Below are 18,064 nucleotides of genomic sequence, written 5' to 3' on the forward strand. Positions count from 1 at the left end.
CTCTAACCATTCCATGTTTCCATTGCCTCATTCAGCACTTCAGGGAGATTGGTTCTTTATTTGGGAGTGTAGGTGGAGGACCCAAATCTTCATTTCCACAGGGTATGAGCTTCTAATGGTCTTGTATGTATAAGATTGCAGAAGTCTTCCATGAATTTTTACCACTGGATATGACATTAGAATGATGAATCCCAAATGATTTCCTGGGCTCCTAATTCTTTCCTCCTATCTTACCTTGCCAAGAGCAGCCCTATTGTTACAGGAGTTACTAAGAAATTACTTTAGGCAGACCGAGGGGAAAAGGGGTCCTTGGGAAGTTTTCGTTTCTTTTAAAGCAGCTCCAGAAACGTTTCTTGTCTAGCAGGGAAAGCCCGGCTCTGGCTCTTAGAGCCAGGCTGGCAACCTTTGATATGCAAATGTTGGCCATTAGAAACTGGGTCCACCCAAACTTGACGATTCCTGCCACTTTCTTCTTGCATTTGTCCCACATGTGCCTGGCAACATGGCTGCCCCCACATAGCCCTACGTGTGTAGAACATCATGGCGCCCTGCATTTGCATATTAAAGTTAGGGTGGGAGGGCCAGTTTTTTCAGCGGCTACGTGAGTGACATGCCTGGTCAAACCAATCCCCTGAGCCCTATGCAAATCAAACACCACCTCTTCCCGGGTCCTCATATAAGCAGCCACTTTTCCACCCACGGCACACGGGGTTTTCTCTGTTTGAATCCCCCCTCCTTCTGTCTCTGTTTGGGGGAGCTGTTTTCTTCTTCCTTCCTTCTTTCTTGCCTATTACACTTTTTGCTTCTTAAAACCACTCCACATGTGTCCATGTAGTTTTATCCGAACTGGCGCGAGAACCGAGAACCCTGCTGTTCCTCCACTCATGGTAGCTGTATCACTGTTTTCTCTGTGCTATTCAGGATTTACAAGTGCAGCGGATGCAGAGTATTTTGGGGCTTATTTACGAGTGCAGTGGGCACAGAATATTTTGAGGATTATTGGATCAATGGCATCATGAGCCAGAAATGGCAAGTTGATAGTCTCAGTGGAAACGTTTTTATGCCTCTGATGAATCATCTCTCCTTTGTACCCTGACTTCTGACCAAGCAGAGGCTAAATGTACGGTGTCAGGAAGCAAACATTTGCATATGGCTCGCAGGTCTTAGAGCGGCAGGTGCTGCTCCTCCTTTCACCCCTGGGTTCCCCAATCCAAAGTTCTAGTTATGGAAAAAACAGAATTTTTTCTTCACTGATCTTTCAGTATATACACTACATCCTATAGGACAACCCCCCAAACTCTCAAGGTATTTTCCGTCAGTTGATGCTGTAACAGAACTGTCAGTGAGTCAGCTGCATCTTATAATTGGTACATGGTAAGATGTGTGAATGTGTTATGGTGTCAGTCTATTGCTTATTATTTTTTTTTTTTGTCATTAGAAAGAGACAGAAAGAGAGGAGCTTGATCAGAAATAACGCTATGTGAAATACCATGAAAGGAATAAGGCATTCAGTAATTTTACAGTAGTAACCCTGAAAGACATAGAGCAGGCACTTAAGTCAAATTCATATCCAAAGTCAGTATACGGTTCAGCAAAGAGTTATCAGAGCCCCGGCTCATAATGGACTTGAGCCAATGGAATCCACCTGCCACCAGAGGGCTGGTGTTCTCCAGAAGAATGGTGTCACTTCAGGGGATGAGATTGGTCTCCGTTTTGGTAAAACAGGCACTCAACAGTGTTGGTAGGCAGTTTAGCTTTGTGAAATTAAGCCCACATAATTGAAGGCTCTATTTAAATTGATTAACTTTGAGGTCCTTTTTGGTTTTTATTTTTTCCTGATAAAATCGCACTGCAGTCAAAATGAATGTTACTAGTTACTTTATTTGACATTTGTTAATACTTGCTTTAGGACTCAGCCAAAATTTTTATAAATGCTTTACGTGCACTTGAGAAGAAATTGTTTTTTGTATGTGCATATGTATTTGTGCACATATATATACACACATACATATATACATATATATTCAAAGTATATATATGTATACTTTGAAAACAGGCTATATGTGCATGCTGTTATTAACTTTTAAAAATATACTATATTCGCCTACAAAAACTCCAAGATGTCCTACTAAAAAAAAACTTTTTGAACTTTAACACTGAACTTGTCCACAAAAGTTTGTATATGTTCTATGAAACTCTTATGAACTATATATTCTTATGAACTATATAATGTTATTTAATTTTTTTGTTACCTTTGGCTCTTCCTCTATGGGCATTGGCAGTAAAATCTTTACCAAAAAATATGTTGCCAGCTTTTGAGAGAGGGCAAAGTGGCTGAGTTTCCTGAGTCTGCTGGAAGGAAGAAAAGAAAAAGTTAGGAAAACCATTTACAGAATGAGAAAGAGCCAAGGGACTCATTTCTTTGAGGCTCTATCTTCTCTCTGCTCAGAGTCTCTACAAGAGAAATAAATAAATTCCAGTGTCGCTGAGAAGTCTGGAAAATTTAGCAACTTGACTAACACCCTTGCTAAGAACCAAGTCAGAGAATCTTGCAAAACTTCACCCGGATTCCATGAAAAAATAAGCCAGTGGGCTTCTGTTGAACAGCCTATGGACCAATTCCTTTAAATTTCCTGGAAGTCCAATGTTTGATTTAGAGGACGTGAGGCACACCCTTCATCTCATGAAAAGGCCTTTTGTCTGACAGAGATCTCTAGAGTGCCGCATTTGGTCTTTCTAAGGTTTGAACAAAACATTTCACAGTAACATCTTCATCCTTGTCTTTAGGCCATGCTTTCTTGGTGGTGCTTGGATTAGATATTTGCTCAGAAGCCATTTTTTAATTTTGGCATTGTTCGGCATGTGGAGAGTTGAGAATCTTCCATACAAGCAAGTCATGATTTATTTTTGTTGAACAGTCGTTCCTTTACTTACTCCTGTCCTCTCACCGTTTGTTACAAGCAGCAGGGAAACCAGGTGACGCTTGCAACACCCTGGTCAAAAATCTCCTCAGTTACATAACCCAGTGAATTAGATACATTTCATACCTCCCACATACCTGCAGGTGACAGTGTTGCCCCCTGTATCTCTGAAATAACAAACCCACACCATCTTGTCATTTTAAACCATGGTGCCATTCCCTGGATGCAGGAGGGTTTTTAATCTCTAAAACCCCACACTAAATTTCCTCGATGAAGTCAATCCTTGATGAAGACTGCCATTTTCAGGCAATTGAGAGCAAAATCCAATGGTAATACAAGAAGAGGGAGAGCAGATGGAGGAAGGAGGAGATGGTAGGAGGGTGAGGGTGGAAGCAGCAGACCAGCAAGACAGATGTCAATAAGTGGAGTCAAAAAATATTTAAAAACTCCCACCTGTGCCTATCTTGTCTACTAGGGCCAGTGCAGAATCTAGAAGATAATTTTAACCCATTAAGATACCTGCTTTTTGTCTCAGGTCCAAATATGATAGCACCTAACGGTGTGACTTTGAGAAAATCAGTTTATCTCTTTAGGTCTCAGGTTTCTTTTCTGAGAAATGAGGATCTACAGTGTCCCTTAGGTTAAGTTCTAAGCTTGTGATTCATTGGAATAGTTGTGCAAAGAATAAACTATGCATTCTTCATTATCTTCAGTATCTGAGGATGAGTGTCTGACAGAAAACAGCCCTGAGCAAGCTGCACAGTTGTGTGTTCCCCTTCCAGTCTGGTGTTCAGATATCATAAATGCACTCTCTCTATTCATATTCAGGGAGACATGACCTACTGGTGCTGTCGCTGTTCTTGCCCTGTTTGTTTTTGTTTTAGCTTTTCCACCAGTACAGCCACATCAGCTTTGACAGTTCAGTCACTGCAATCACATTTGCCTCACTATTGTCCCCTGCTATTGATAACATATTATTTAGTGTTCAATATATCTTCTAACACTTAGAAGACAAAAGAGAGTTGCTATTCTTTTTCTTCACACCACGGTGTGTCAAATATTCTGCTGGAGACTAATAACACTGAATACTTTTTGAAGAAGTAAAAAATAAAATGGATATATTTAATGCCATATTGATACAGGAGTTAAGATGAAATCACTTAGGCAGAGAGTAAGGGTATGGGAGTCCTCAGTAAGGCTTTTCTCTTTAATGAAAAGCAGTCCCAAATCATTGTCTAGCAAAGAGCAGCCTGTAAAGTTGAGCTGAAGACATAGTCAAGCAAGATGGGAGCTTGCACGGTGAATGCCAGCAGGAACAGAGGACTAGACATGTTCAAGATGGTGGCTCCATCTTCCCTCCTCTTTGTCAGCTATCTGTACAGTAAGGAGCAGACAAGATGGCACCAATCAACTGGAAAGCCTATTTGCAAAATAAGATTAGAGTGGGGCCACCAGCCTTCCCCTCACACTGTGTAAACATCATACCTGATCCAATTAATCTGTGAGTCTTACCTAAATCAGACACTGCCTCCTCAAACCGGACTATAAAATCCGGCCCATTCACTCCCAGCCAGTCTTTTCCTCTTTGAGGCCCCTCTCTCTATATAGAAAGAGCTGTTTCTCTTCTGCCTATTAAACTTCCACTCCTAAACTCCTCACGTGTGTCCATCTCCTAAACAACAAACTCCAGGGTATATACCCCAGACAATGTAGCCACTTCAATATTATTAACACTTTTTTTGATCTATGTTTTTATGAAGAAACATTGAAAATGTTGTAAACCAGTAACAACCATCCTGGAAAGCTATAAGAAAAGAAATTTTATGTAATGAATTGTAGTAATTTAGAGATGGAAAGAAGAAAATAGATCCTGAAGAAAGTTATTAGTTAGGAAACTTATCTAGTATTAAGCACGCAAAAAATCATCTCTGAATTTCTAAAAGCTTCTTAATTCTCATTCCATTGGCATTTATCTCAAATTTATTTCTATCATTAGATTTATCGTGAAGTATTATAATTATCAGAATACATTTGAAAGAAGTTTATTTTAAGTACTCAATCCATATATGTTCTTTTAATTGTTAATAGTTATTACAGTTTTTGAGCACTATGTCTTGTGTAGTGTGGAAATAAAAAATAAAATGTCAGGTTTCTAACATCAAGAAGCTTACAGCTAATTAGACTAGTGTGTCAGGTGAGTGTATGAAGCTGGGCATCACTTTAACTCCCCACGGAACACTGGTCCTGCACAAATCACTGGCTTCTTGCTCAGTGGTTTCATCATCTGTAGAAAGGGGCTTGCACTTTGCCTCAGAGCCCTGAAAATGGTGTAGCTCAAACATATGTGGTGTACTGAGAACTTTCATGACCATCAACAAACATCAGATTCCATCTGTTCTTTTCTGAAAACACAAGAATTGCTTGTTTTGCAACCATTTATATAATCTGTTCTGTGCCAGTCAATGACATGAATGCATTCTAAATATCAATTCAGTCTTCACAATTACCCTATGAAGAAAGCCCTCTCATCACCCCATTTTACAGATAAGGAGAGTGAGGCCTGGAGGTGTTAAGTATCCTTCTCAGGTTCATATAAGTTGCAGAGCTGGTACTTAAAGTCAGTCATTTTGGCTTCAGAATCTATATTCTTAAACACTAAGGTATACTACTTTGGTTTACAAAGCCATGTATTTGTGAGAAGGTATTCTCCCAATGTAGTCTCACTTCTGGTTTTTGAGTAAAAATTTTAAGTTGCTGATTTCCTTCATTTTTAGTTTATTACGAGAGTGAATTTTTTTTCTTTTCTTTTTTTTTTTTTTTTTTTGAGATGGAGTTTCACTGTTGTTGCCCAGGCTGGAGTGCAATGGCGTGATCTCAGCTCACTGCAACCTCCACCTCCTGGGTTCAAACGATTCTCTGCCCTCAGACTCCTGAGTAGCTGAGATTACAGGCACACACCACCACGCCCAGCTAATTTTTGTATTTTTAGTAGAGACGGGGTTTCACCATGTTGGCCAGGCTGATCTTGAACTCCTGACCTCAGGTGATCTGCCAGCCTCGGCCTCCCAAGGTGCTAGAATTACAGGCGGGAGCCACCGCGCCTGGCCAAGAGTGAATTTTTTCACATTTACGTTTCACCATGCTTCCTTTAAAAATTTTGAAATTTCATTTTCCTATAAAATTAATTGTCTATTGTCGATGTGCTATATATATATATTCTCCACTGATTAAAATTAGTAAATTTTGGCTGTCATAGTTTGCAAATATGTATTTCCATTCAGTTATTCAACAAATACTTATCAAGGGTTTATTATGTGCAAAGTCTTGTGCCAAGCACTTAAGACCTAAGGAAGAGGCATTCCTTTTACCTGCTGAGGGATTAAAGTCCACCTGCAAGCACAGATATTTAAACACAGCAATATGTTAAAGGGACTATCTGGATGAATCCTTTGCGTCTTCCTTTCCTCAGTTACCATCTGAGTGATGTTGACAATATGCTTAGCAACTATTGCTTCAGTTCCCTTATGTACAAAACAGAGGTGGTGGTGCTGTCTTTCTCCGGGGGTCACACAGAGGATTCGATGGGGAATCCTTGTAAAGTGCTTAACAAGAAGGTAAACTGTGGTGAATTTTGCCTATGGATGAGGGGGCGGTGTTTCTAAGCATAAGATACGAGTAAACAGGAAAAGTGCTGCAAGTAAAGGTATAAATAAGCATCTGAGAATAAACAGACACGCAAATTCATTATGATTATCCACACCAGAGCAGGTTTAGTGAAGGAAGTTCATGAGAGTTGGGGCTTGTATGTTGAGCAGCTTTCATCCCCCAGAAATCCACGTGAGAAAGGGAATTCTGGCTGAAAAAGCAGTGCAAGGATGACAAATGGCACTTTCAGAAGTTATCTGAACCATGGGACATTTTAAATGGGAAGAAGACAGGGCTAAACAGCAAAGATATTGTAGTTTTAGGTTGAGAAATAGAAATATGTATACTCAAAGTTATGCTTATATTTGTATTACTTCCACACATTGAAGTATTAAACTCTGAGAAATAAAAATTTTTCCATTGGTAATTCTGCGAATGAATTCAGAACCGGCACGTTTTTCAATAATCCTTCACAATGCTGATTGTTATTTAGAAAAGGACAAGATTGATAGAGCGATAACTTCATGGAGATTCACCAGAAATCATCATACACATTATTGAAATGTGTCACTGCCTGTGAGAACAACACCAGTGTCACCGCCATGGGGTAACCCCACATTTGTTCTAATGAGTGCTGGGAGTCAATACGCATCCAAAGGTTCCAACAGCTTACACTGCGCCAAGGTCGCAAATGCTCATAGGACTTGGTGCACTTCCTGACTACTTTTGATACTAAAAGTAACAATATTCCTTGAATCTCCCACAAATATTGGGTATAAGGATTTTAAAAATAATTTTATTATACTCATTTTCAGAAGAGGCTCAGGAATATTAAGTGATTTGTCCAAAGTCACATAGCTAGTAAGTGATGGAATTGGCACTCTAGTTTTGATGTTTTTTCTACTACACCACAATGCTTAAGCAGGTGCATACACACACACACACACATACACACCAACTCACAGTATGATTGAACAAAAATGCATCAATCAATGCAATAAGCAAAGCTTTGAAAGTCAGTAACCCCCAGAGGGTAATTCACTAATAATGCCATAAATTCTTATCCCACTGCTCTCAGTTACTGAATCTATAAAATGTGATTTATTTTAGCCAAGTTGTAGCCCATAATATTGTCCGTGACAGAGTGAGATACATTTAAATTTTCTACATTTCTTCAGAACATAACTCTGAAATATAAGAAAATTTCAATGATAATTTAGAAGAATAGTAATTTATAATGTACACAACCTGGTAAGTGCATTTTCTCAGCTTCACTGAGGTATAATTGACCAACAATGAGAGCTCCCAATTTCAATGTGCAATTTGATGGATTTTACAGAGGTTCATAAGCACTGAAATCATGACATTGAACTTTTCCATCACCCCACAGTCCTCGTGATGGTTCATATTGAGTGTCACGACTGGATTGAAGGATGCAAAGTATTGTTCCTGGGTGTGTCTGTAAGGGTGTCGCCAAAGGAGATTAACATTTGAGTGAATGGACTGGGAGAGGCAGACCTACCCTCCATCTGGGTGGGCACCAACCAGTCAGCTGCTAGCACGAAAGCAGACGTGGAAAGAGCCGACTTGCTGAGTCTTGTGGCCTCCACCTTTCTCCCGTGCTGGATGCTTCCTGCCCTCGAACATCAGACTCCAAGTTCTTCAGCTTCTGGACTCTTGGACTTACACCAGTGGTTTGCCAGGGGCTCTTGGGTCTTCTGCCACAGACTGAAGGCCACACTGTCGGCTTCCCTATTTTTGAGGTTTTGAATCTCGGACTGGCTTCCTGGCTCCTCAGCTTGCAGACGGCATATTGTGGGAAGTCACCTTGTGATCCCATGAGTCAATTCTTCTAATAAACTTCCCTTCATGTATTCATCTATCTTCTTAGTTCCATCCCTTTAGAGAACCCTGGCTAATACAGTCCCTTCTTGTCACTTTGCAGTCAATCACTTCCCCCTACTCCTTGCCCTTTAGGGACCACTGTTTTGCTTTCTATCTCCATAGTTTTGCCTTTTCTAGAACTACATGTAAATAGAACCATAGAGTGAATACTCTTTTTTGTCTAGACAATTAATAATATTTGAATGTTTATTAAATTTAGGACCCCAAAAGGGGCAAATTCCTGGGGGCCTATTTAACAGAATTGGTAACTTTACTACTGTACCGCCAACCAAGAAGCAGTTCCTCCAGTGATTATATCATTTTTTGAGTACATTTTCAATGTTTTCTAAAAAACATAACCTTAAAAATTCATTTTCCTGTAGCTCTGGAAGTTCATGAGATGGAAGAAGACTGAGACTAGAAAACACTGTTGATTTTGGCAAAACCTCATCTAACTGTTGAGATGATACAAGCATTTGTTATACACTTTATTGCAGAAGAAGCCAAAGGTGGTTGATGTGGATGAAGAATAAAGAACATTTTGCTCTTGTTTGAGAAATCATAGGAACATTGTATTATATAAATACCTATAAGGTCATCCCAATTCTCCCACATACTGACATGTAATCAATTGTTATTTAAAATTTATTCCATTTGTGCCTCAAAAACCTTTGTTTTACCAAGTATTTAGTTTTATTTGCTATCATGTGTTTCATGTGTGGCTTGAGTTGTCTATTCGTAATTGAACCCACATCAATTTTATGACATTCTGCCTTGGGCTATGAGTGTAACCATTAAGGGGGTCCTTATGGTGGAGGCCAGAGAAACCAGAAAAGGTTATGTTGAGAAAAGGGACTCAGAAGAGAACAGATTCAGAGAAAAGGGTGGATTTTCTCTGTGCCTAAGTCCATCCCCCTCCTCAGCAAAGGGCAACCCAAAATATCTGTATTCACTGCCCCCATCATCAATCCAGAGTTTCTGATTGCAAACTTCAGTTTCCTTTCAGACCCTAGGAATTCTGGGAAAGAAGCGGCTGAGGGCGGTGGGCGGACATCACAACTTTAGGGTTTACCGGGCTAGTCAGGGGACAACAGAGTCGCTAAAATGAAGCTGTTCCTCTAGCGGAGCTGAGTTTTATGAGGCCTTTTTGTGTTTGAGACCTTGCCCTTCTCGCTCTTCTGTTTTGGGCGTATTTCTTAAACTCTCAGTTTATTTATGCACTCACGCTAATCTCTGGGAAGTCTGAACAACTGCAATACGTGATTCCCGCCCTACTGGGCCTCACGTGGAAAGAAAACACAAACATAACTCCTACTCTAGTGCTAGTTTATAAAGATCATAACAGAGACACGTACAATCATACGAATAAGAAGAGTGGGCTCCTCACCATTCTCTGCGTGGACTAAAAGGTCATCCAGGCTAGATATGGCATTTGAACTGAGACTCAGAAGAAAGACATGGCAGGCAGGAGGAACGACCTTATGCAGGCAGAGAGAAGCAGTTTTATCCTGTGTTTGGAGGGGAAAGTGGGTAATTCACTTCATCATTCTAACCTTCCCAAACATTAACAAATTACACTTTCATTTTATTCCAAAGCTTAAAGATAGGAGACGGTTAAAAATGATTCCGTCCATGCACCTAGAAAAAGAAACAAATTCTCAACCTATTTAATATTGTTACCAACCCCTCCATTATCTCCAGTTAAATGTTCTTTAATTGACATTGACCTCTATTTCGTGAAACCCGGAGAATATTAAGTCTATCAACACACTTGGGAGGCAGCAGAAGTCAAGGCGCCTTCTCCATTCTGCTAGCGCTGGCTCTGCTGTGGGCCTCTTGGGTGCCCTTTTCACCAATATTCCCTTCTGTTTCATTTTCATTCACCCTCTCATCCCGCATCCCACAGTCTGCTACTGACATCAGTTCCTCTTGCTTATGTTCTCTAATGAGGTCCAGGTCTGTCTGTCTTTGAGTTTTCTGTTCCATCTACCTAATATTAACATGCTGTCAGAGGTAGAGTTCTGACTAAGGACCATTCATGATTAGGCTAAAAATTGCCTTCTGACTTTTTTCCCTAACCATCTTTTTAACATGAAATGTCATTAAAATATAGCTGAACTCTGCCTCACTCTCTTATAGCTTGGTATGGAAGCTAAGCTCACATGTGTCCCCAGATATTTTTAATTTCAAGGACAAATTCTTGTTTAAAATAATTGAAAACTAAGTGTAAGATGAACAGAAAAACAATTATAGCACCTAGAATGATAAATAAGGCAAAACAAGCTTCCCGTGGACACATCATCAGCATCATCCCTAGAGATTTATGGAGTACTATCTGCATCTCTACATTGTCGCAAAGATACAGACATAAAATTAGGCTCCTAGACTTGGAGAAATTGCAACCAAAGCTAGAAACAAGATATGATAATATGAAACTTAATCATGAAGTACATAAAAACAGGTAACATCAATGGTATACATAAGACTCATTGCTTAATTAAAATTGTTGTAGTTCTCTATAAAAGAAAAAAAGTCACTTGAGGCTGACATGAAAATGCATTAAATTATTATACCCTTCTCTAAAATCTACATTATCAAATGCACAGCTTGCTTGTTTCTTGAAGTCACTGTTATTTTAGTTTTTCAGTTCATAATGTTATTTTCTCCAGCCATGGTTGTGTAGGGGATGACAGGGAAACTAACATTTATTAAGTCCCTCCTTTATGTCTGGCATTGTGTTCATAGTAACCAGATGTATTTTAAAATTCAAGTTATTTATTTGTATTTATTTATTTTTTAATTGACAGATAAAATTGCATGCATTTATGTTGTACAAGATATCTTGAACTATATATACATTGTGGAATAGTTAAATCTAGCTAATTACAAATGTATTTGTTCACACTGTTATTATTTTTGCAGTGAGAACACAATATCCACAGTATGGGGAGATGTCAGTTAAATGGTATATAATTAAAGTTAGACAGGAGGAATAAGTTCAAGAGATCTATTCTACAGCATGGTGACTATAGTTAATGATGATATGTTGTATTATTAAAAAATAAAACTCAAGTTAGATTAACTTCAAACCCATCTCAATTCCTAAAAAGTCCTATCCACAATCTCAGTAGGAACTGACAAATATCACTTGAATTATATGGAGAACTAAATAAAGTATTTTGTAATGTTTGACTATGACACAAAGTAGCTATTCCATTTCAATTCCCATTGTTCATTCCACTGAAAATAAAGCTAACAAGCAAACAAAAATCGTCAAAGAAAGCTAAACTGACAAACTGTGCAGCAAAACAAACCCTAAACAAGCAAATCAAACCATGTCAAAAGTTGTAAAAAAAAAAAAAAAAAAAAAGAGGGGAACGGAGATACATGTATGACAATTTTTTATCTCTGTCTACTCCTGCACATTATTAGGGGCTTTAACTCAGAGATCTGCAAAGTTGAGTAGACATTAATTTAGTGCAAGAAAATTCTTGTAATACAAATCATTTAAAATTTCCATGAATTTTACTGTAATGAGATTTTTGCTACTTTTTTGAAGCTATGCTTTTTTAGTTAGAACAAGTACATTTCTAGCATTTGAATATTAGAGAAATTACAGTTTTTATTTGAAAATTGTAATACAATTTACAAACACATACATATGCACTCTTACATAGATAAGGATTTGCATGCAGAGTCACAGTCCCCTAAAATAATGACTTTTTAAACAGCAGGATTCTCCTACGCTTCAAAACCTCCTGACTGAATTTGATTATTAATGTAAATATATTCTAATAAAATGTTGATAATATTTCAATGCAAAATAAAATATACATACATATATATCCTATTAAATTTCCTTTTTGTGCCCTCATTTTGTGAAATCTCTAATTACATGGTTATGATGAAAATTTTCACATAATTTGCATTTTATTGACAGTGATGCCAAACAGATAATTTTTCTTGAGTCTTAAGTTCTTTTATATTTTCTTAATTTTGATTGGTAGAATGCTTATTCTGTTGAAATAATAGCGATTTGAATTTTCAGTCCCTTAAAGCAATGCTAGATTTGTAACTGTCTTATAAATTTTGTTCTATGCTTATTGTAATAGGAATACATACGATAAATTATTATTATTGCAGAAGTTATTTCAAGTTTTTTTCATCATTTAAGTGGGTTTTTATCATTGAATGGTGGTTTTTACCATCTGTTAAAGCAATACATAAATCCATACAGTATCTTAAAACATTCTGCTTTTGACTTTTTTAGTGTTAACACCATTATTACAGGCTTGCCATCAGCAATTTCTGAAAATTGTTCTTGAAAATTGGAAGTTATATTTTTCAGTTCTTGACTTAAGTCAATACCTGTACATTTTACACGTGTAAAAAGTATGACCATGAAGAGGATTCCACTGTCCTGGGTGTAAATGAGGTACTAACAAAATGTTCAATGAAGCCAGAGAAGCTGGAGAGGGTTCTGGCATCACATTCTGGCCTTTTTCCTATTAATGAAATGATACAGGGTCTTGGGGATCTGGTTTTAACCTAGAAAGTTCAATAATCCAACTTTCTCTCCTCTAGGGGAAAAATACCAGACTAACACACTTTTTAAATTTCTGAATTATATTTTTATTATTATGTAATGATGTGACTTTGTTTTTACCAAATAAACCAAAGAAAAATAAATTATAAAATGGACCCTTGTCAATCATCTTTCAGTATTCCACACCCCCCCACCCCCAACCTCTCTCTCCTCTTTCTTGCTCTCTCATCTGTACATTTTTGTCCCGTGTTGCTAGAATTTGGCTTGGGAACCTGCCTCTCTTTTGGCTCCGCTGGGAGTTCAGTCTGTATGTCCTGGCCAGGTGCTCTCCCACGTGGACTAGTCTGGGATAGAAAGTCTATTTTCTTCTCCAGGGTTCTCCATTCTGGTCACAAATGGTCTCTGCTTTTGCATTCTAAACCAGGAATGGCAGGGTCATGTTTTGCATCCTGTGCGTCCTGCCGAGGGCTCTGTCTACTGTCCCTGAGCAACGCCCTTTCATTCTAAACCATCGAAGTTCTCTTAGATGACTGTGTGGTCCCAAGGGGTCGGGGTCTTTTATGCAATGTCTGGAACAGCTAGTGGGACATTTTAAAGCCCTTTTGATAGGAAAAAATCATCTCATGTTCACAGAAAAGCCAAAAATGGGCCAGCTATTTGCAGGACAGCATTGCCACTCTTTGTGTCACGGCAGTAACTCTAGGGTAAGTCAGAGTCAGAATGCAGCTTACACCTAGCAGTGTGTAGGTCACACACATGCAGTGCACTGGGCTTGTCGCTGCTAATAACCATTGTGGCAACACAATTATTGTTAATATATGAATATTCCACGATTGTCCTCTTTACTTGTCCACCAACGAGGGCCTGCCTGGTCTTGCTGGCTAAGTGTGTTTCTTTCCTTACACTCCCTGGCCAAGACTCTGCCACTTGGGTTTTGCATTGAAGGAGGAAAGGGGTCTGGGAAAGAACTCCAGAGATTTTGAATTGAGAAACAGCAGAAAAGTAGCAGAAGGAGAGAAAAACAGGTAAGAAAATAAGAAGGATTTTTAGAAATATTGCTTGAGCTATATAACCATCCATAGTTTTTGAAAACTATTTTGAAATTACTCTTTGGTGCTGTATCGTTCTCCTTTGTTCATATTTGAGGCTGAGCCATAAGTTCAAACCTATAGTTCAACAGAAAAATATGAATAATAGTAATACAAATAGTTTATATTTATGTTGTGCCAGGAAACCTTTTAAGTGTTTTGGAAAAGAGGAGTGAATTTAAATCTTATGGCAACCTTGAGGGTAAGTTTTATTTTATTCCTACTCACAGATTCAGAAACAGCCTTCTGGAACTTATTTTCTTTAAGGTCACTCAATAAATACACATCCTTGCAAGCCTCAACACCGGTTGTTCTGACCCCAGACTCGAGGCTCCTGAAAGATACACCCACACTGCCTGGTGATCTTGGACATTCAGCCGGATTCCATATTGCTTTCTCGCTCTGGAAGAAATGCCAGATAATGTAACCAGATTCTTTTGGGTTTTCTGTCGAATGAAGAATAAACCTTTGTGAAAATTAATTCATCCTGAAGGATTATTTGTTCCCTTGAATATATTGTATTTTTATTCTAGGAATAGCCTGTTTTTACATCAAAACCCACTGTTTTAAGCTGAAATGTTGCCACCTTAAAAAAAATGATATGTTGGAGTCTTAACCCTCAGTACTTCAAAATGTGACCTTATTTGGAAATAAGGTATTTACTGAGGTGATCAAGTTAAGAGGAGGTCAGTAGGACGGGCCCTAGTACAATATTATATAAAAAGGAGAAATTTGGACACAGACACACATGTACGGAGGTGACCTAAAGACAATGAGGGAGAAGATGGCCATCTACAAGCTAAGGAAAGATCCCTTCCTCACAGCCCTTGCCAATACCTTGGTTGTAGATGCCCAGCCTCCAGAACTGTAAGACAATAACTTTCTGTGGTATAAGCCACCCAGTTTGTGGTACTTTGTTACAGTAGCCCTAGCCGACTAAGACGTCTACCATATTCTCCCCTTTTACTGTCCTCTCTTTCTCTTGTTCTGGACTTCAATACCCTATCTGCAACTCACACTCTCATGAAAGGAGCAAGATCATCCTAGAATTTTATCCACCCCAAGGCTTTTGATATGGCTTGTGCCCCAACCTGGGATTTTACTTTATGAAATATAGACAGCTTATTATTTGTGTCAAAAAGCAAACTTCAAACGTTGTGATTAGAAATAAAAACACTTTGAATAGAGAGATTAGTATGCCTAATCAAGTCATTTAGCTGCTTGCCTTTCTTACATTCCACATGTTCCTTACTGAGAAAAATCCAGCATTTGATATCAAGATTCTTTTTTTATTTCATGTTAAGCATACAAAGATATATAGTATTAAATATATTATTTGTCATTAAGTATGGGTTCAGCCATTTTTAACTCATTCTCTAATAGTCTACATAAATTACTAAGTATAAAGAAACCTAGATAAGGTTGTATAGTCAGAGAAATATATTAAAGATGCAGCATTGTCTGATTCTCCAGTTTCCTTCGTCTATCACTATGACAACCAAGAAGGTGTTGGGTTGAGATGGCGCAAGCACAATACCAAAGCATCCTAGATAGTGGTGTCATTTAATGGAAGGTAATCATGCTGGTGATTTGCCTTGATATCAAGCAGATTTTACCTAATCAAGAAATCAACTTGTGTTAGGTTAAGTAACTGATATTGGGAAGTTTTACCCCAGCAAAGCCTAGTCCATCTTCTTTCTCATTAACAGTCTAAATTGGATGAATACAAGTAATTCACAGCTCTGTATCTTCATCTACAACCATTTTACCCTTCTCCTATATCAAACAGTTAGGGTTCTGCATCCACACATATCTATATCCATTTTGTTCCTATGATCTTGTTCTCAGAAAGTCTTCTAAAACTTCATTTTTTACACAGACTCTCTCCCAAGCCTCAGATGTGGTCTCACACTGCCGGCAATGTGCTCCTGAACCCTAAAATCAGCCAAGTGCTATTCATCTGATATTGATGTCACATGAATGGGTCACCAACTGAGAAAAAAGCATTCAATATTAAATTATCTGTTTGTGTGTCTTATCTCCTCCATTAGACTACAAGCTTTACATGTCATTTCAGACTTTTGCAATATGTGATTATAATATGTCAAGGGGGAATCTTTGGGCTACCATATATCTAGATACATTTAAAAATCCCCCAAATTGTGACTTTTTTGTCTTTTACTTTTAATTTGTGTCCTCAGAGCACCTTGCATAGTTCCAGTGGAAAATGAGCACTTTATATATATTAGTAGACTTGACTTGAATAATGAGTTTTGTTATAATAGGGTTGTATTATATAAATAATTAAATTTTTAGTCAAATCCTGTGATAGAGAAAAAGGCTTAATTCACCTTAGAAAGGGCACAAAGCCCTTGATAATGACAAGATTAAAGGCCTATTAATATTGCAGGAAAAGTATGACCAGTAACACTTATCTATTAGGCCTCCGAATTTTAATGCTGTGTCACTTTAGGATTTAATGTGTTAGCTCTATGAAATCCAGTTTTCACTTATTTTATGTTTCTTGGTTTGATGTCTATTGGAAATTAATAAAAACAAATTTGGAGCTTTGGAGTAAACAAAAGTGAAAGAAATGGTTTCTTCTCTAAAACAGTATCAACTTGTAGAGAAAGAGCAAGGATAAACTAGTGAGCACCCATAAAATGAATAAAGTGTTCCTGAGGGACAAAACCTGAGATAAAGAATGAAACACGAATTTCACTTATGAGAAATAGTCAGATAGAGAAAAAAGTCTCTTAAAAAGAGATATCTAAAATAATAATAATCATGAGTAAAATAATACCTGACATCCTAAAAGTAGTAGATGTTAGAAAACAAAATCACTAAAGCAGATGACCTACATAGAGGCGTACGTGATTCTTGTGTTGTCTAGTATTTCACGGAACAGAATACTATCTGCTTTCTTGTAAGTGAAGAAAATATAATTTCTAGGGCTGAAAATTCATGTGTAGAGAATCCAGTATGAGAATATAACTTTATCAAGAGTAGAGTGATAATTAGATTATTAACCAGGCACAGGAATTTTTTCACTATGGACATCTCCCTCTCTATAATTTCTGCTCACCTTGTACTTCAAAAACACATATTTCTTAAAGCTGACAGTAAACTCCGTACTTGAATGCACACTTCAAATAAGGTCTCACATAAGCTTGGAAAAATCTGAACATAGGTCCATATTTTGACACTTGCATATATTACAGTGGGTTGGTTTGAAATATTACCACAATCAAGAGAAAAGAGTAGTGCCCAGCATGCTGGCTATAAATTGCTAATTTAGTAAAAGCCATTATCATTCTCTCTCAAAGACTGCTCTGTGTGTGGCCCTGAACAAAGTGCTCTATGTGTGCAATCTCAGACAGATTTCTTATATGACTTCTGTAGCAGCCCCATAGTCAGATCTCCATATGGTTAAAGAGAATCAGCAAATTAGCCAGGCCAGGATAGAACAACTCATTGAAGAATTACAGAGAGAACTACATGGGAATAAACACTAAACTAACTCAAATCTTAACATATAAATAACCAATGCATATTATATACAATGATGAATAAAATTAACATTTTGGAGTAGTATTTAAACTATATAAATATTTCATATGCATTATTGCTAATTTAATTTCACTCTAATACTTCAATAAAGTACATTTGCTAAAAATAACTACCCCATGATGTTTTGTTGACCAGTTTTCACAGGCATGACTCCAGTCTTTGATCAGATAGTCTATGATTGACCTGTTATGCTAATTGAAATGAACCTTGTCTCAGTTTTCTAGTAATTTACAAAGTTCTTACTGTCTGAATAGAATGGTTGCAATAGAGGTGAGGAATTAAAAGAATATGTTTTAGAATCAGAAGACCTGGATGAGAGTACAACCTCCACTGTAGTGTGACTCTTAGAAAAGATTCAACTCCTCTGAGCCTCCCTTTCCTCAGCTGTAAAATGAGCCAAATAATGGTGC

This window comes from Gorilla gorilla, chromosome 14, assembly GCF_029281585.2.
Source record: "Gorilla gorilla gorilla isolate KB3781 chromosome 14, NHGRI_mGorGor1-v2.1_pri, whole genome shotgun sequence".
Classification (NCBI taxonomy): Eukaryota; Metazoa; Chordata; class Mammalia; order Primates; family Hominidae; genus Gorilla; species Gorilla gorilla.